Source organism: Pinus tabuliformis, chromosome 8 (genome assembly GCF_031772625.1).
Source record: "Pinus tabuliformis cultivar Carrire ecotype Pingquan chromosome 8, CPIR1, whole genome shotgun sequence".
In the NCBI taxonomy this organism is placed as follows: Eukaryota; Viridiplantae; Streptophyta; class Pinopsida; order Pinales; family Pinaceae; genus Pinus; species Pinus tabuliformis.
In genome coordinates this window covers 188734079-188755641 of record NC_142294.1, presented here as the reverse complement: position 1 = coordinate 188755641, position 21563 = coordinate 188734079, and positions in this window count along the sequence as shown.

Sequence of the window (21563 nt, the reverse complement as noted above, 5' to 3'; positions counted from 1 at the left end):
TTTCTATTTTGATGGTTTTTCTACATTTTTATTTGGTCATGAACTTTCAGAGCCTTTTTGAGGCCCTAAATGATGTTTTTTGGGTAAGGAAGAACTAATTGAAATTGGAAAATGTACTTCTCGAATAGACCTTTCCAATGGGCTATTGACTTCCCCAAACAAATATCATGTACAAAAGTTATGACCCTAGGAATTTGGCGTTCCAACTTTCCCTATCAATGCCCTCAAGCCCTTTGGTGTTTCATCTCCTAGGATTAGATTTTTGGATACTTGTGGTTTTCTCATTGCTTCTTTATGATAAAAATCCCATGGTTCCTCATTCTAAGATACTTGGGGGAAGGTGTGTAGTCATTACATCTCTTCTCAGAGATAAGCTACCATTGTTTGAGCCAATTTGTTTTCATTGTGGATTTATAAAGTTTCAACATTTCCCATTTATTAATAGAATTCAAGTTTTATTGTATCTCTATGTTTTGGTTATATATATATATATATATATATATATATATATATATCTATATATATATATATATATATATATATATATATATATATATATATATATATATATATATATATATATATCTTTCCCTTCATAAATTCTAATCAAGAGAATCCAAATATTTGGGATGAAAATTTGGTATATATATAACATTATTACAATAGATATTACTAGACTTCTACTGATAAGTACCCATTTGAAATTTGTTTTGGATATTTTCCACCTTCTCCTTTGGATATTGCATATGGACGACAAGGAGTGAGTGAGGGAGGATATAATAGTGGATGCCTTAAGAGAAAATAAATGTATTAAGAAGATCAAGAAAATCCATCTACAAGTACATAAAACAATGAAGAAGTCATAGGAAAAGTACAAGTCCAAGAAAGATCAACACAGACTAGAGAATTTATTTAGGATTGGAGATGGAGTATGGTGACAAATGACAGAGGAGGGGATACAGAGTCCTAGTAATAAAATCAAGGTTCTACAATATTTTCCATTTTATATTCTAGAAGAATGGTAGATAATTATGATAGAATCAGTATTCCCCCATACACGTGTATTTACTTAGTGGTGAATGTAGAAAATATGAAACCATATGAGCCTTCCATGTTGGATCCAGAAGATGAGTAGGTCCTACCTTCTATAGAGGATTTAACACCAAATTCTCATGTAGATTTTATATAAGATATAGCTTTGCATAATATCTCTAGAACTACAAGACAAGGGTAGCATGACCTTTAGCATATTGGGTTGAAAGGAAAACTTCAAGGCAAAGCTATATAGTACTCCAAAGAGAAGGTAGAGGAAAAATTAGCTCACCTCATTTAGTGAATAGCCTTGGAAAATGGAGAGGTATGATTTTGATTGGATCATTATATTGTTTTTCATCCATCTTGATGCTTTTAAGGTGGAAAAAATCAGAGCAATCAAGTTACAAATGTAGTTTTAGTAGCAGGATCCAATTTCGAGATTTGGATTCAAAAACCTTCAAAGACTATTCTGAGGCCTTAAATGACATTTTTCAGTTGTAAAACCTTTTTCACTTAAGTTCCACATCACTTGGCACTATTCTACACTCAAATATGTTTCCAACAATGCAGGAATCATGTCAATTGGAGTTCCAAAACATAATTTAGGGTTCCTAAAAGTAGAACTATCATGATTGGCTGTCATATTTTGGGAGGACACCATGTCAGCCATTATTACTCATGGAAAAGGAGCTAGCCATGTGGTCCTCGTTGTAGCAAAAATGGCCCCACCAAAATTTCTGACTTCACACAAGTTTGGCCTATTCATTAATCTCGCCTTCATCTATTAAACCAATTTCTCCTGTCTTCTAAAAATAATGTCTCTTGGTTCAGGCTTAGCCTTTCTTTACTGAGTCCTTATTTTATCATCCAATCCCATCATTAATTATAGCCAAGATTAAAAGATAAAATCCTAAACTAATCATTATTATCATGTAAAATAAGGTTTTTAAATCAAGGGCTTACTTTTATAATAGTTTTTATTAAACCCAAATTATGGCATTAAATAAATGAATATTATTTATTTTAAAAAATATATAAAAGAAATAGTAAATAAAAAACCATTTTACTCGTTAAATTTTCAAAAAGTCAAAATACAAATTTAGAAAATTACATGGATATTAAAATATGAATTTATTTAAAATTTGTACCCTCCATTTTTCATGGGGAGTTATAATTATCCTCTCCATTCAACCATTATTATTCCATGCTCAAGATAATCACATAAAATTAATTTATTATTTTTTAATCTTCGTGCAAACCAAATTTATCAAATCAACAGTATGCGACGACAGGGGGGTGATTAGTAGTTTTAAAATGCGTAAATATGGGGGCACACTGAACCAATGGTTTCCATGTACATCCAATGGTATACCACACGGTTTTCACCACAGACCCCACCACCCATCTCCCCCCACAACAGCCAAACACCCCACCCTCCCCACACCCCCACCCCACCCCCCCTCCCTCCCACCACCCACATGAATGAGGGATAAAGACATCAATGTTTAATTCAAATGAATGTCAAAAGTCTACATTATTTAATGCATAAATAAAAGGGTTATATGGTAAAAAGAACAAATATAATTTACATGTGTAGAGGGAAAAAAAAAAAGAGAGAGAAAAGAAAATAGTAATCATGCCTTTTAGAAAATGGAAAGTACAAGATTTTGGGTGAATAAAATATTTTCAGAAAGAAAAATAAACATAAATAAAAATAAATAAAAATAAAAAAAATAAAAAAATAAAAACGATAAATTATTATTGCAATTTTCCACCTATACAAGAAATAATGATTTTGAGATTTTGGATCCACATCTTGAGCAAATAAAAATCACGGGATTGATGATGATCAGTGGAAAGGACAAGTGGAAAAGTAGGTAGCAACAAAATTTTTATCTTTAGGATTAATTTTAATAAAATAAATAGTGCATTTCCACAAATTAAGATTAATATTCAGCATCTTAAGAGTATATATGCAACAACTGAAGACTTTAAAAGGGGATAAAAAGGAATGAGTCTGGATGAGAGAGAGAGACAGAGAGAGGATTTTGTTTTGTAAACAAACCCCAGGAAACTTTCTCTACAAAAAGATTTTATTGAGGGAATAATACATTAGATTCATCTCTTGCTTATGTATATACTTGCTTCCTCATTTTTCCTATGTTAATATTTTTAATGTCGTCCGTTATTACGCTTTATCATTCTAATTTGCAGTGAGTTTACACAATTTGAAGGTAGTAACTTGGTACTACTTCCACTACTGTATGTGTATCTTCAACATATACTTGAAAATTACTTTTGGAGTGTGTATTAACTGAATCACAGACTGTAGTCAACTCATTTCCAATATCAGCAACACTTCTCATTTGATGGATTCATTATTTCATGCCCAGCAAACCACCCTTCTTCATCTCAGGTCATCAATGATTTTCTTACTCTCTATTAAATATGAGATCTTATGTTCTTATATTTTCTTCCACCTTCCATTGTCAATTATTTTTCTCTGTTAGATAAAACTTTGTGGCCAATGGAGATCCATATGGCTTTAGATATTTATAGATTTTAATTACAGTCTCCTTCCGTCATTATCCTGTTGTGGCCAGCAACAACCCCCCTTCTTATTTAGTGTTATTCCTAATACTAAATAAGTGGGGACCCTTAGTTAAAAATCTAAGAAATCAAAGTAGTGGTTAAATTCCCTTTACAAATAAAATTACCATCATAAGCTTAGGAAACCTCCCTTGGAAAATCTAAAAAAGCTAAGTTTTATGATAAGGTAAAATGCAAATCTTTCCTTAGGAAATATCGCATCGCATAAGATAGCGGTATGCCACCTTACAAGCACAATTCCAACATTTTCGAGATCGCGATATGCGATAATAAATAGATATCGCATTGCATTCAGCACAACTCACATTGAAACACTTCAATTTTCCGATATGCGATGACGCCGATCACCAAATCGCATTTCGCATAAAATAGGTTAACAAAGATTGTCATGCATAACATTCCTGCGATTTGCGATATTGCGATTTCGCGATACAGTGATGCAGCGATAATACGATAATGCGATGCCATGAGTCGCCAACTTTGCGATTTTGCAATGTTGCGATGTTGCAATCTGCGATGTTGCGAAGCAAATCGCAAAATCGCTCCATCGCAGTTCTTTCGGGAACGCTATTCAAGAAAAGTATTTTCCATAAGCTGACACCTGGTTATTCACTTTAATGCTAATAAATGAGTTAGTTGTCAGTTATTAATGGAATATTGGTGCGTGCTTTTCAAAGAATCATTTCACGTAAGGTGGTATACTTGGTATGTCTATGGCATTTAAAACTTTCCATCACCCTTCCTTGTCATTCATGTTCGCTTCATTTGTGAATTGCAGGAATGAAGAACAGAGGCCAATACAAAGCAATACGCCTGATAAAATGGGAAAGAAAAGCAAAGCCCCAAGCACTGAAGAAAAGGAAATGGCGCCCTTGTATACAGACACGGCCTGTAACAGAGACGCGGGAATAACTACGTGGGAAGGCATGTATAATATGCTTGAAGAGGAGAATCCCAGAGTAATGGAAGTAGTTGCTACCGCAGGCTTAAATGGTTCTTCTGAAGCATCCCTCACAGAGCTAGCTTGCTCATTCTTGCACCGAATAGCAGCAAGGCCTAAAACTCTCCCATATACAGACATGGTGAAGTGGATACTAGACAACGTTGATATCAGAACAGGCAGTTTAAAATTCAGGGTCAAGAGCTTTCGGAAGTATTATTTTTACAAAATTTGAACTTTATATCTACTAAAAAGAAAAAGCACAAAAGGCAAAAATGCATCAAGGACACCCGGATCAAAGAATAGAGGCAGTTTCTGATGCGCGATCAGCTCTCGCATCGCTGAGAAAAAATTCTAAAAAAGGGAAGCTGCTAGTTGCCCAGTCACCTGCAAGTCTCGAAAATCGCAAGAAAGTAACACTACAAGCATATTGGAAGCAGAGAGCTCAAGAAAAGGCAAAAGCAATCCAAGGGTTAACCAAGTTGAACTGGGATTATTACTGTGCATACTTGGTAAAGCCACATAGCCAGTGGATGACTGTTAAGTGTATCATTAATTCGGCCAAAAAAATGGCACCAGCTCTTGTCGATTCTGTTTTCTCAGCTCAGCTAAAAGCGGAAGTCAGCCAACCGACTCTTCTCAAATTTTCCTGAAAAGAGGACGGTCATTTAAACCGCATCCTATATTTTTGTAATAATTTAATTTTAGAATTACTTAGTAGTATTTAAACCCTTCTTATGCATTTAGAGAAGGTTCCTGAAATTTATCAAAAACTTATCCCCAGAACATGCACTTTTGTACCCTCTGAGGAGGTTTTAATGAATGAATGGAACAGGGTTTATTGATGTTTGCAGTTGATATCTGCTACTGATGTTGCACTTTTGTACTCTTAGTGGATATTTGATCAAGGACAAATAAATCGTTATCTCTTGAAGCTCATGAGTAGGACTAGTTATAAATGGTATTTCTATCTCTTAACTATTTCTGCCTTGTGTTAGAGTGATTTCAAGTTTAGTTATTTATATATTAATGTATGAATGTCTGAGTTATCATTTGGCACTTTTGCACGGTGATAGCTATTTATTTATGCTTAGTGTGTGAATATCTCATTATGCGATATGTTTTTCACAATTGTTTCGTCTAACTTTTTATACGAAGTGGTTCATCTTTATTGAATTCTTTTCTCATAAGAGCTGAATGATATTTATTACCAGTTGTTGTTTGAAATCATTTTAGATCGCATAGAAGAAAGATCACACCCCGGGTTAGGATAGATTTACATATTTTTGTTTATTAGAATATATTTTCCTTATTATTAGATTAGAATTAAAGTAGAAGTATTCCATTTAGAAACTGTTAGAAATAGAAATATTCATCTTTCTCACACACACACGGAAATTGGGAAACTGGTCCCATATCCCCAGTTGGACCCGTTACACCAAACGGAAAAGGAGTTGCCAACCAAGGTCCGGACCGGGCGGGTATCCCCCTTGTTGTACACCCGATTTTCGGGGATTCAACATATTTGGTGCTAGAAGGAGGGCCACCGAACTATGAATGGCAAGAAAATCCAAATCTAAATACCATTCCGAGAGTAAATTTCCCTCACCATCTCCTCCGACTTCTCCATTGCATTCAAAAACATTAAATCCAGAGTCAGAAGTCACTGGATCAACAGCCGTTGCTACAAACCCTAAAATTTCAGAACAATCTACTATTGAACCTCCTGAAGTTGAATCTTTCATTCAAAAACTTCAACGATTTTCTATATCTCCTCAGAAATCTGATAAATCTCAAGGCAGCGTGACTTCGCAATATAATCCTGCTCATCCTCTCACCAGGTTAAAGAGTGAAAAGTTTGGTGTTCAGCCAACCGAATTACCTCTACCAAATAGGAAGAGAGCAAGGAAGTCTCCTAAAGGATCCGATAGCGAGACGCTTTCATCATCACCATCCATCTCAACCTCTTCACCGCGAAGTAAACCATCCACTCCTCCGCTTTAGATCATCGTCCATCAGCCTATTGCAACTTCCTCAACTCCTTCTCAACCATCTGGAGTCACAATATCTTCATCTTCTCAACCACAAGGATCATCTTCTGCACTTTCCTCTGTTAGTATTTTAGCAATGGTCCAATCTCCATGGAATAACCCAGGGGCAGTCCTAATGCCTGCACCCTTGAGTCAGATACCGGCCCATCCTGAAAAATGGTTGCCTAAGTTTAATCCTGAGGCAAACATGCTAGCAGAAGAACATATAAATAACTTTATGTTGTCCATAAATCTCAATGGAGTTGTTAATGAAGATGTTGTTGTTCGACTTTTCCCTTATACTCTGCAAGGAACAGCGGATCATGGTACTTCTCGTTACCTTCTGGATCTATTACTAGTTGGGACATCTTCCAAGAACAATTTTTGACCAAGTTTGGTGATGACAGGTCTACAGCAACACTGATCAATGACTTGTCCAACCTTAGGGCCGAGTCAAGAGAACCTATCAAAGATTTCAATTTACGTTTCAATAAAATCTTAAACAAAATTCCTACTACTTCTCAGCCTAGTGAAGAAGTGCGAAGTGAATGGTACATTACTTCTTTACCATCAAACTTAGCAATCTTTGTTGATAGGGCTAACAAACCAACCTTAGTTGAAAACATGAAGGAAGCAATAGCAGTAGAGAAATGTATTACGGCCTTAGAAAAGAAAAACATGATGGAAGAACGAAAATCTAAGAAGGTCTCATTCAAAGAAGATCCCAAGAAAAAACAATCGAAAGATCCATTTGATTTAGAAGGATTACAAAAAGTTTTGAAGACCATGTCTAACGAAATGGTCGACATCAAGAAGCAGGTAGCAGAAACGTCTTCTAAAAAGCCATACAGGCCTTTTAAAAGAAATCCTTCAACTGATTCCAAACCCCCTAACGCTATTTCAAATGCTGAATCAGAAGAAGAAGAAGAGGAAAACGTTACTGAAGAACATACCGATGAAGAAGAAGTTGTAGAATTACAAGGTATGTGGGATTTCATCCTCCCAAATGAAGAGGATCAGGAGGCATTCCCGGTTAGTACTCGTAGCAGAAATCAACTTGATCCTCCTCAATATACACCTAAGCCAAAGAGCGCGAGCTCATTGACTAAGGATAAAGTCACAGCCAAGAAGACATCACCTAAAGCGACTCAAACCAGCCCAGTCCAAACAGACACATCTACTCCATCTAAAATGCTAATCGTTTTAGATGAAATGGAGTATAATATCGTAGAAGACATGAAAAATACTAGGGCCAATATTACTCTTTTTGAATTGAGCAAGTTAAAGCACCAGCAGAAAGTACTTCTGAAAGAATTGCATGTTGTACCAGTTGCACTTTTACCAGCTGCTGTAATCTCTCAAGCTTCTCATGATATGGGAAGACCTTCAACTAGTACAATGAATAAAGTTGATCCAAATGATATAGTGTTAATTGGAGGAAGATCGAGATCACATACTCCCCCATTTCTCCTTACCTATGAAATTTTCAATAAAAATGTGCATAATTTTTTAGTGGATTCTGGAGCTTCATCAAATATTTTACCAAGATCAATTTGTGGAAAATTGAATGTTCAACCACAGAAATCCGTTGTGTGCATAGTTTAGCTAGATCGATCGCAAGTTGAAGTGTTTGGCAAGTTAAATCAGGTTACCATAAGACTGTCATCCAACCCAAAGGTATGTCAAGTTATCGACATTTTAGTTGCTGATATTCTTGAATTTTATGGCCTAATTCTTAACAGAGATTGGTCAGAAAAAATTCACGGATACTTTGCAACTGATTGGTCGCACATGTGGCTCCCTTACAATGGTAAACCCAACCAAATTAAAGTTGAACGTGAGCGACATCAGAAATACATAGTAACAGAACTCGAGGGAGAAAACGAACCAGTAGCATATAATTCTAACATCATTGGCAACTATTCAGTAGATTCTTTCCTAGGAAATTTTAATGCTCATTCTTCACCTTGCTTAGAACATTCTATTTTATCTCAAGTAGAAAATTTCTCTCGAATAGATAGTTCTAAATGCATTAATTTTATAGATAGTCTTGTAAATAAATCTTTGTTTTGGAAATTATTTTTTGATGGTTCTAAGTCTAACGAAGGAGCAGGAGCAAGATGCGTATTAGTAAGCCCAGAGGGAGATAAGACCATGCTAACTTGCAGACTCGAATTCGAATGCACCAACAATACCGCAGAATACGAATCTCTAGTTCAAGGGTTGTACAAGGAAATCGGATTAGACATCAAATACCTGCAAGTTTTCGGAGATTCTGAAATTGTAATCAGACAGGTACGTAATATTATACATTGTTTATTAGGTCATTTAAAGCATTACCAATCTTTAGTTCAAGATTTGACTGAACATTTTATATAATTTAATATTTCGTCAATTCCCAGACTCCAGAATGTTAGTGCAGACCTCTTAGCCAACGTAGCTTCCAAGCTCATTCCTTCAGAATATTTTAGCCTCGACCGATTTTCAATTGAGTTAATTTTTAGACCATCTATCCCTGATAACATCACCAATTGGAGGATTTTCAATGACGATCCTGATATCGTGAGTTTTCTCACATTTGAAGGATCCTACACCAATCAAATAATTGATGAAGACCAACATGACCAACAATTGCAACAGGATAGTACTAACAATGCTATACCTAGATCAGCAGTCAAATTAGAAGACCTTTATGATTTGAAAGATCGATTCAATGATCTACCAATTCAAAACTCCAAAGTTCAACTTTGAATTATGAATTAGTAAATCTACGAACTGATGCTAAACCATAGAACATCAACCAAGGCCTCCACCTAACCCCTGAAGAGAAATTAACATATATTCGTCTCTTGAAACAATACAAAGGTGTTTTTTCCTGGAATTATGATGAACTCAAAAAGTACGACACCTCCATCATCCAGCATACTATCTCAATGATCGATAATGAAAGACCTGTCCAACAGAAGTTGAGAAAGATCCATCCAAATTTAGAAAATCAGATCAAAACTAAACTCAATAAGTTATTGAAAGCCAAAATAATATTTCCCGTTAGACATTCTAAATGGGTTTCCAATATGGTACCTATTAGAAAGAAAAACGGAGATATCAAAATCTGCATTGACTTTCGAAACCTTAACCAGGCCTGCCAAAAGGATAATTTTCCTTTACCCAAGGATAATTTTAGGGGCGAATGTTCGCCCTTTGGCGAAATTAAGGGGTTTTAAATTTTTAGTGGGTGAATATTTTGTATCATAGTACATTTTTACAAATCACCTCAAATAGCCCACCATTTTAAGGGAGAGGGTAAAAAAGGTAAATTTAGCCCTTGAAATTAGGACTTACAACCTTCCATTCGCCCATTTTGAAGAATAGGTTTTATTTAAGTGAATCCATTCGCCCATTTTCAAGAATAGGTTTTATTTAAGTGAATCCTATGGGCCAAATACCATATTTATAAAAGAGGTATGGTAAATTAATAAAAATATAAATAAATGAGAGGTATGGTAAATAAATAAAACATTTTTTATATTTACTCCATAAGTCACCTTATATACATATAAGGGTGTAAACAAATAAAAATATAAGTAAAGTGGAGGTATGGTAAATAAATAAAACGTCTTTTTATACTTACTCAAAAGGTATGGTAAATAAATAAAAATATAAATAAACTAGATGTAACGTAAATAAATAAAAGAGGTTTTATTAAGTGAATCCTATGGGCCAAATACCATATTTGTAAAAGAGGTATGGTAAATTAATAAAAATATAAATAATTGAGAGGTATGGTAAACAAATAAAACATTTTTTTATATTTACTCCATAAGTCACCTTATATTTACGAACACTCAAAAAATGGGTTATATTTAGGTGAAACCTATGGCCAAAATACTATGGGACAAATACCATGGACTAGATTGTTATTAATACCATGGACTAGATTGTTATTAACCCTAATATTAGAATTAATAAAAATAAAAATGGCACATGGTATTGACCCATGGTATTCACCAAAATGGCACATGGTATTGACCCATGGTATTCACCTGGAATGTAGCCTATTTAAATGGGGGAATTAAACCAGCATGTAGGCTATGCTAAGATTCACTAGGACTTACAAAGTTTTATTATTTAGTGAAAGACTCGTCAAGATCTTACAAGATTTTATAATTGAGTAAAATATTTGCCATGCCTGGTGAAAGATTCGCCAAAAAATTATATATACATATTATATTATTGATAAAATCGCCTTCCATTTTTCCTATATACCATGGAGATTCGCCCATTTATTATATTTATAAATTTAGGGGGGGTTCTTAAAATTTTCCCTACCTTTACCACCCATGGAACAAATATTGCAGGCAGTTGCGAGCTCAGAACTAATGTCATTCTTGGATGGATTCTTAGGATACAACCAAGTGCTGGTACATCCCAACGACCAATTAAAAATGAAATTTAGAACTAAATGGGGCACATACACATATCAAAAGAAACCATTTGGTTTGATTAACGCGGGTGCCACATTTCAGAGAGCGATGGACATTGCATTCAAAGGGTTAGTTAACAAATCAGTAGTAATCTATTTGGATGATATAACTGTTTATTCCAAGAAATGAAACAACCATCTCAGGGATTTAAAACAAATCTTCCAATGTTGTTTAAGGTATGGGATTTTGCTTAACACGAAAAAATCCTTTTTCGCATTAAGTGAAGGAAAGCTTCTAGGATTCGTAGTGTCAAAATCCGGAATTCACATTGATCCTGACAGAATCAAAGAAATTTCCGCAGTTCCCCTGCCTCACAACAAGAAAGCCACGCAATCTTTCCTTGGCCAGATCAACCTTGTAAAGAGATTCGTTCTAGACTTTTCAAGAATTGTGTCTCCTTTACAAGCCATGATTAAAAAGAACGCAAACTTTAAGTGGGGCCAAGATGAACATGAGGCTTTCAATCTGATCAAACAAGCCATTATTAATGCTCCATCATTAGCAACTCTGAATTTTTCCGATCCTTTTATTTTGTACACTTTTGCCTCAGATAAGTCATATGCTGCAATACTCACTCAAGCAAATCAAGAAAAGGCGGAAGCCCCAATTTCTTTTTTCAGTTCCAATTTACAAGGTGCTGAATTGAATTATTCAGATGTGGAAAAAAAAGCTTATGCTGTTTTTAAAGCAATTAAATATTTCAGACCTTTTTTACTCAAAACGCATACCAAGATCATAGTGCCATTTCCAGTGGTAAGAAATCTTCTAGTACAGAAGGATTTGGGTGAGAAAAGGGCCAATTGGGTTACTAACTTACAAGAATACGATGTAGAAATCAAACCAGCAAGTATTGTAAAAGGCCAAGGCTTTTGCAAAATTCTGGCAGGAGCATTGCTAATACCTGAAATTCCATCTGAAGAGGTACAAGTGTACGAGGTAAGCCTAAACGATGTTGAGTCATTATATGCTGAGATTATTTATTATTTAAAGAATGGATATGATCCTCCAAATCTTGATCACACCAAGAAAAGAGCCCTGAGGTTAAAAGCCAAACAATATCAACTTGTAAATGACGTTCTTTTCAAAATAAATTATGATTCTGTTCTACTTAGATGTCTTGAAAAAGCTGAAGCTGAAAAAGTTTTGCAGGAACTCCATGCTGGGCTAGCAGGCAGACACTACGCTGGAGATGCAACTGCTCACAAAATTTTACGCGCAGGCTATTACTAGCCCACATTATTTAAAGATGCACATAACTACATAAGGAAATGTCAAGTCTGCCAAACTGCTGTTGGAAGACAAAAGAAACCATCCTTGCCACTGCAACCAGTTACCATCAAACAACCTTTCGATCAGTGGGGATTGGACATAATAGGTGAGATCATTCCTCACCCTTCTAAACAACATAGATACATCCTTACAGCAACAGATTACTTTACCAAATGGCTAGAAGCAATTCCACTCAAGACGGCTAACGCTGAAAATATCATTGAATTCATAGATCAGTTCATAATCACCAGGTTTGGATTGCCTTCCGCTTTAATGTTTGATAATGCATCATACTTTTCTGGAAATGCAATGACTGAATTTGCACTCAAAATAGGTTTCAAACTTAAATACTCTGCCAATTACTATCCACAGGGCAATGGTTTAGCTGAGTCCACAAATAAGAACTTATCAGAATTATCTAATGAACCATTGACCAAAATCATAAGAATTTGCATAAGTCTTTAATATATGCTTTATGGGCAGATCGAATAACTCAGAAAGCCTCTATCGGCACTTCTCCCTTTAATTTAGTTTATGGGAAAGAAGTAGTTCTTCCAACATGCCTGGCAAATCCCTCTTTAGCCTTAGTTCAGTACATTGATGAAGTACCAATTTCTTCTTTACAACTTAGGCAGCTGGAATTAATTAAATTAGAGGAACATCGAGAACGGGCTAAAGTAAATCACGCTCATCATCAAGCATTGGTGAAAGCCTCTTTTGATTCCAATATGGTATCCAGAAAATATTTTCAGATAGGAGATCTAGTTTTAAAATGGGACAAGGCTCATGAGGAAAAGGGAAAACATACAAAATTTCAAAGAATGTGGCTTGGTCCTTTTCAAATTGTAGAAGTCATAGGTCCATCTACCTTCATGTTACAAGATTTAACAGGGAAAAGAGATTCTCTACCTGTTAATGGTTAGATTCTTAAGAAATATTTTCCATAGAAGATCAGTCTTCTATTTTCGTAGAGTAGTTGTTTTTCTTTTCATAATAAAACCAATTGTGAATGGTTACTTTTGGTATTTACGAAAAAGACACCAATTCTCTTTCAAATTTCGATCTTTCGCTTGTATAAATAGCAAATCTTTTGGAAAATTGATCTTTATGATTGAAAGATACAATTAAAAACTCTAGCCTAGATATGATACTAGTTTCAACTTCATAAAATTTGATGAAAACAACCTTTAGTGAGAAATTGTTTTATATCAGTGCAATGAAAAGTATCAATAACAAAATAAAGATTCTCTGTAGAGTGGCTATTTCCAAAAACTCTCTTATTGTCATCCAGAGCTATCTTAACGAAACAATGACTTCCTCCCTACTAAGGAAATCAAAACTTTCAGAGGAACAATCCAAGGATACACTTTATCTTAAAGAGTGAGAGGTCTCATCACGAGCCGGCTTATCATAATCACAGATATTATAACTTGTTGACTTTGCCAATACTGCATATCACAACAGGGCAATGACTCAAGATTGTTGCAATCAAAAGGCAAGGGGTCTCATCACGAGCTAGCTTGTTCAGCAAAGTTATAAATCAGTGAATGACGGTATCATAAATTGGCTACCAAACCAAGACATTGCTCTTTAAGAATAAAAAAAGAAAATTAAAGCAATAAGTGTGGATGTGGATTTTTTTTTGGGAATTAAAGGTTTCTTTAAGTAGGATAGAGGATCATTGCTGGGTAACAGGTAACCCTGTCGAGGCTATAAACGTCTGCTGGCAACAGAGGCTCTACCTACGACAAATGAGCATATTTAAAACTGGTTTACAGAGAAGACTTTGTTTTATCTTTACAAACCAAGTAATGACTGATGTAAATACAAGGACTAGCTTGAGGCAGCAAATAATCAAAGTTGAAAATAGTTGAAACAAAATGTCATTGACAGGTTAGAATATAATGTACTTTATCTTTCTATAATAAAGTTTAACTGTCTGGAAAATTTTCTGTTTTGGAAGTTTTGAAAAATCAAAAAGTAGCGGAGATAACTGGTTCTTCCAAGTGAATCACCAATTGTTGTGGCCAGCAACAACCCCCCTTCTTATTTAGTGTTATTCCTAATACTAAATAAGTGGGGACCCTTAGTTAAAAATCTAAGAAATCAAAGTAGTGGTTAAATTTCCTTTTCAAATAAAATTACCATCATAAGCTTAGGAAACCTCCCTTGGAAAATCTAAAAAATCTAAGTTTTATGATAAGGTAAAATGCAAATCTTTCCTTAGGAAATATCGCATCACATAAGATAGCGGTATACCACCTTACAAGCACAATTCCAACATTTGCGAGATCACGATATGCGATAATAAATAGATATCTTATCGCATTCAGCGCAACTCACATTGAAACACTTCAATTTGCCGATATGCGATGACGTCGATCGCCAGATCGCATTTCACAGAAAACAGGTTAACAAAGATTGTCATGCATAACATTCCTGCAATTTGCGATATTGCGATATTGCGATTTCGCGATACAGGGATGCAGCGATAATATGATAATGCAATGCCACGAGTCACCAACTTTGCGATTTTGCGATGTTGCAATCTGCGATGTTGTGAAGCAAATCACAAAATTTCTCCATCGCAGATCTTTCGGGCACGCTATTCAAGAAAAGTATTTTCCATAAGCTAACACCTGGTTATGCGCTTTAATGCTAATAAATGAGTTAGTTTTCAATTATTAATGGAATATGGGTGCGTGCTTTTCAAATAATCATTTCACGTAAGGTGGTATACTTGGTATGTTTGCAGCATTTAAAACTTTCCCATCACCCTTCCTTGTCATTCATGTTGACTTCATTTGTGAATTGCAGGAATGGAGAACAGAGGCCAATACGAAGCAATACGCCTCATAAAATGGGAAATAAAAGCAAAGCCCCAAGCACTGAAGAAAAGGAAATGGCGCCCTTGTATACAGACATGGCCTGTAACAGAGACGCGGGAATAGCTTCGTGGGAAGGCATGTATAATCTGCTCGAAGAGGAGAATCCCAGTGTAATGGAAATAGTTGCTACCGCGAGCTCAAATGGTTCTTCTGAAGCATCCCTCACAGAGCTAGCTTGCTCATTCTTGCACCGGATAGCAACAAGGCCTAAAATTCTCCCATATACAGACATGGTGAAGTGGATACTGGACAACGTTGATATCAGAAACAGGCAATTTAAAATTCAGGGTCAAGAGCTTTCGGAAGTATTATTTTTACAAATTTTGAAATTTATATCTACTAAAAAGAAAAAGTGCAAAAGGCAAAAAACGCATCAAGGAAACCCGGATCAAAGAACGGAGGCAGTTTCTGATGCGCGATTAGTGCCTAGCACTAATCGCGCATCGCTGAGAAACATTTCTAGAAAAGGGAAGCTACTAGTTGCCCAGTCACCTGCAAGTCTCAAAAATCGCAAGAAAGTAACGCTACAGGCAGATTGGAAGCAGAGAGCTCAAGAAAAGGCAAAAGCAATCCAAGGGTTAACCAAGTTGAACTGGGATTATTACTGGGCATACTTGGTAAAGCCACAGAGCTAGTGGATGACTGTTAAGTGTATCATTAATTCAGCCAAAAAAATGGCACCAGCTCTAGTCGATTCTGTTTTCTCAGCTCAGCTAAAAGCGAAAGTCAGCCAGCCGACTCTTCTCAAACAGATGCTGCATGCGTGCGATTTCAAGGACCAAATATAGAAGTAGTTTAATTTTAGATTTAATTTTAGCTTTAATTTTGTTTTATTTTCCTGAAAAGAGGACGGTCATTTAAATTGCATCCCATATTTTTGTAATAATTTATTTTTAGAATTAGTTAGTAGTATTTAAACCCTTCTCATGCATTTAGAGAAGGTTCCTGAAATTTATCAAAAACTTATCCCCAGAACATGCACTTTTGTACCCTCTGAGGAGGTTTTGATGAATGAATGGAAAAGGGTTTATTGATGTTTGCATTTGACATTTGCTACTGATGTTGCACTTTTGTACTCTTAGTGGATATTTGATCAAGGAGAAATAAATCGTTATCGCTTGAAGTTCATGAGTAGGACTAGTTATAAATGGTATTTCTATCTCTTAACTATTTCTGCCTTGTGTTAGAGTGATTTCCAGTTCAGTTATTTATATATTAATGTATGAATGCTTGAGTTATCATTTGGCACTTTTGTACGGTGATAGCTATTTATTTATGCTTAGTGTATGAATAGCTCATTATGCGATATGTTTTTCACAACTGTTTCATCTAACTTTTTATACGAAGTGGTTCATCTTTATTGAATTCTTTTCTCATAATAGCTGAATGATCTTTATTACCAGTTGTTGTTTGAAATCATTTTAGATCGCATAGAAGAAAGATCACACCCCGGGTTAGCATAGATTTACATATTTCTGTTTATTAGAATATATTTTCCTTATTATTAGATTAGAATTAGAGTAGAAGTATTCCATTTAGAAACTGTTATAAATAGAAATATTCATCTTTCTCACACACACACGGAAATTGGGAAACTGGTCCCATATCCCCAATCGGACCCGCTATACCAAATGGAAAAGGAGCTGCCAACCAAGGTCTGGACCGGGCGGGTATCCCTCTTGTTGTAGACCCAATTTTCGGGGCTTCAACATAACCTTAACCCTTTTTCTTCCCTTTCCACTTTAAATCTAACCATGGAGATTAACATTGTGAGCTACTACTTAGTAAGAGTAAGTAATCAATGACTAACAATAGCTGACGGAGCCCCTTCTAATCCAGGGGCTATCTTCTAGTCAAAAGTTGGTTTGAATATGCCTTGCCATTGTTTCTAAGTAACGAAGAACATCTCAAGGAACAATAGACCTTGTGAAGAAGAATCTAGAAGGGTCAAATTGTAACTCATATTAAAAGTTTAATGGGTAAATATTAACCACTAGTTCACTATCGTGCTACATTATAATTGGGCCACTATGTGGAAAAGCGGTTTGATTTTGGGTCAAAAACCTTTGAATACTATTTTGTGTCCTTAAATGATATTTTTTAGATGTAAAACTTTGTCATTTAAATGTAACACGCCTTGGTGTTATTCAACATTCAAATACCTTTCCAGAGGCACAAGAATCGCATCAATTGGAGTTATGACACAAAAGTTATGGATCATAAAAATTGACCTATCATGACTGACCACCATATTTCCAAAGGATTTCATGTCAACCACCATTGCTCACGGAAAAGGAGCTAGCCGTGTGGGCCTTGTTGTAGCATAAAATGGCTACACCAAAATTTTGACTTCACACAAGTTTGGCTTATTCATTGATCTCGCCCTCATCTCCTAAACCAATTTCTCTTGTTTATTCAAATATTGACCCTTGGTTCACGCTTAGACTTTCTTTGCCAAGCCCTTGTTTTATTATTCGTTCCCATCATTAAGTATATCCAATATTAAAAAATAATAATAGTAGATAAAATCCAAAAATAATAATTATTATTATGTAAAATAAGGTTTTTGAAATTAAAGGCTTATTTTTATAATATTTTTTATTAAACCCAAATTATAACATTAAATAAAAAGATTTATTTATTTAACAATAAATAGTTATTAACATAATAATAAATAAATAACCATTTTATTCATTAACTTTCATAAATTTAAAACCCAACATTATAAAATTACATGGATATTAAAACATGAATTTATTTGAAATTTGTGCCCTCCATTATTCGCAATGAGATCATTTTCATCTCCATTAACCCAATTATTATTCCATGCCTGACATAATTAATTAAAATTAATTATTGTTTCTTAATCTTCGTGCAAATCAAATTTATCACATCCGCAATTTGCGGGGAAGGGTAGTTGATTCGTAGCTTTAAAATGCGCAAATAGGAGGTTGCACCCAACAAATGGTTGTTATGTACATCAAGTGGTATACCACCCAGTTTTCACCATGGACCCCCACAAGAATGACAAATAAAGACATCAAATATGGAATTTTGATAAGTTTGCAATATTGAATGTATAAATAAAAGAGTTGTATGGTAAAAAGAAAAAATATAATTTACATGGGTAAAGGGAAAAAAAAATCATGCATTTTACAAAATGGAACATGCATGCTTTTGGCTAAATAAAATATTTTGAGAAACAAAAATAAATATAATTATAAATAAATATAATTACCAAATTATTAATGAAAGTTTCCACCCATAACAGTTTAAGATTCCAAATCCACATCTTGAGCAAATAAAAATCACAGGATCAATGATGTTAGATAGAAAGGAGAAGTGGAAAAGCAGGTAACAACAAAAGTGTTTCATTGAGACTACTTTCTATAAAATAGTTATACAAGTTTGAGAGATGAAGATAATAATTCAACATCTAAATATTACATATTTAATAACTGAAGACTTTAGAAGGGGAGAAAAGGAATAAGTTTGAGACAGATAGAGAGGACTATGTTTTGTAAATAAACCCGAGGAAACTTTCTCTATAATGTTTTTTAATTGAGGGAATCATCCACTAGATTCACTTATTTCTTATGTAGATCCTTTCTTCTACATTTTTCATGTGTTAAGTTTTTTTTAACATCATCCATTATTCTTCTTTATCATTGTAATTTGCAATGAGTTTACAAAGTTTGAAGGCAATAACTATGTACTACTTCCATTGCTATATGTGTATCTTCAACATATACCTAAAAATTACTTTTGGAGTGTGTATCAGTCTAATTCATTGATTTTACTCATCTAATTTCTAGTCTAAGAAAGACTTCTCATTTAATTGATTCCTTATTTTATGCCCAACAAACCATCCTTCTTCATCTCTGATTAACAACGACTTCCTTACTCATTATTAAATATGAGATCTCATGTTCTCCTTTCTTCCACCTTTGATAATTAAATATTATGCATGTTAGATAAGACTTTTTGGCCAACATAAAGGCCTATGGCCTGAGAGATTTGTAGAATTTAAATTAAAATCTACTTCCATCTCTATCCTTAACCTTTTTTTCCCCTTTCCACTTTAAATTTGACCACTGAGATTAACATTGTGAGTTGTTTCCTAGCGAGAGTAAGTAGTCAAAAAATATCAATAGTTGGGGGAGCCCCTTCTAATCCAAGGGCTAGCTTATGGTCAAAATTTGGTTTGAATATGCCTTGGCATAATTCCTAAGTAGCCAAGAACATCTCAAGGAACAACATGCCTTATGAAGATGACTCTAGAAGGTTCAAGTTGTAACTCATATTGAGGGTTGAATGAGTCAAATTTAACCACTACTTGGTTATTGTGCTACGTTATAATTGGGCCATCGGGAGGAAAAAGGGTTCAATTTGGGGTCAAAAATCTTCCAAGGCTATTTAGGCCTTAAATGACATTTTTTAGCTATAAAACTTTGTCACTTAATTGTCACACCCATTTGCGTTATTCTACACTAAAATATATTTCTAACGGTGCGATAATCATGTCAATTGGAGTTTCGATGCAAAGGTTTTGGCTCCAAAAGTTGGCCTATCCTGATTAACCATAATTTTGCGAGAGGATACCATGTAAACCACCATTACTCATGCAAAAGGAGCTAGCCATGTGGACCTTGTTGTAGTATAAAATGACCCCACCTAAATTTTTGACTTAATACAAGTTTGGGTCATTCATTGATCCTTCCCTCACCTCCTAAGCTAATTTCTCCTATATATTCAAGGATTGTCTCTTGGTTCAATCTTAGATTTACCAAGTCCTTATTTTTTAATCCAATCCCATCATTAATTATAATTTTTAGGTGGATAAATCCCTTCTATAGATAAAGGCAATCTCCCTAGACCTAATGGCTTAGTCTAGAAACAACTAAGGAAAAACTACAATGCATTCCTTAGAGATGTTTTAAATATTGGAAGAGAACCTACTCTTTATCCAATTCAAGCCTCCTCCTTCTCCTTACTTGTTAGCTCCAGCTCCAACTTCAATTTCTATAAGTGGAACCTGCAAATCATCCAAAACAAACAAGATAACCAAAACATACCAAATAGCATTTACAAACAACTCTAAACAAGAAGCCAAGGATCCATGTTCTACATATGAATAAATAATGCATAAGTATAGGAGAAACATTGCTTGTTTTAATTAATAAAAAAAGGAAAAGATTACAACTCTTGTAGGCCTTGACCTTGTGAATCTCTCCCAGCTAACTTGTCCTTCCTTTGCCACAATGGTAAGCCTTCAATCACACCCCAAGCACATGGATGGATTATGGACCTCTAGACACAAATGGGAAGCATAAGGGCATAATTGAGAGTCTCGAAAGGCTGACCCAGACTCTATGGTAGATGCTTCATTTATAGGGTAAATGAGGTGGTTTTCAATTTACCATTCTAGGGTTTAGATACACCTTAGATGGAGGTATGTTCTAGTAGAAAAGAGATAAGACCTAAAAATTAGGATTTCAATATCATATCCAACAATAAATAGTTAAAACCACTTCTGAAGCATCTAGAGAAAGACACTTTGAAATTAATTTTTATTTTTCCTCATTTCCATGTGTTCATCGTAGTTTTTTGGAAAGAAACTTGTGCTAGCCATCGTAGTTTCCATGTGTGCAATCTACTTCAGTGCAGTCTATCTTAAGGACAACTGTGATGATCCACAAAATTAGGTGTTTTAGCCAATGTAATACAAAATTCTTATAACTTCTTGAAAGGGAATGATTTTGGCTTTGTAGAGAATGGTTGTAAAGTGTCAATGGATGATCATAGATTTGGGTTTAGGGTCATTTGTTTGGATGTGACAAAATGACATGTAATAATAGCCAAGATTAAAAAATAATAATAAAAGATAAAATCCAAATATAATAATTATTATTATGCAAAATTAGATTTTTAAAATCAAGAAATTATTTTTATAATAATTTTACTAAACCCAAATTATGTTAATAAATAAGTGAATATTAGTTATTTTAAAAGATATATTAATAAAATAATAAATAAATAAACCATTTTACAAATTAACTTTTTGAAAAAGCGAAACTCAACTTTAGAAAATTACATGGATATTAAAATATGAATTTATTTGAAATTCATGCCCACCATTTTTCACTAGGAGTTATAACTTTCCTCTTCATTAGCCCAATTATTATTCCATCCATGACATAATCACTTAAAATTGATTTATTATTTCTTAATCTTCGTGCAAACAAAATTTATCGCATCATCAATTTCTAGGGGACGACCATTGATTAGTAGTTTTGAAAGGTACAAA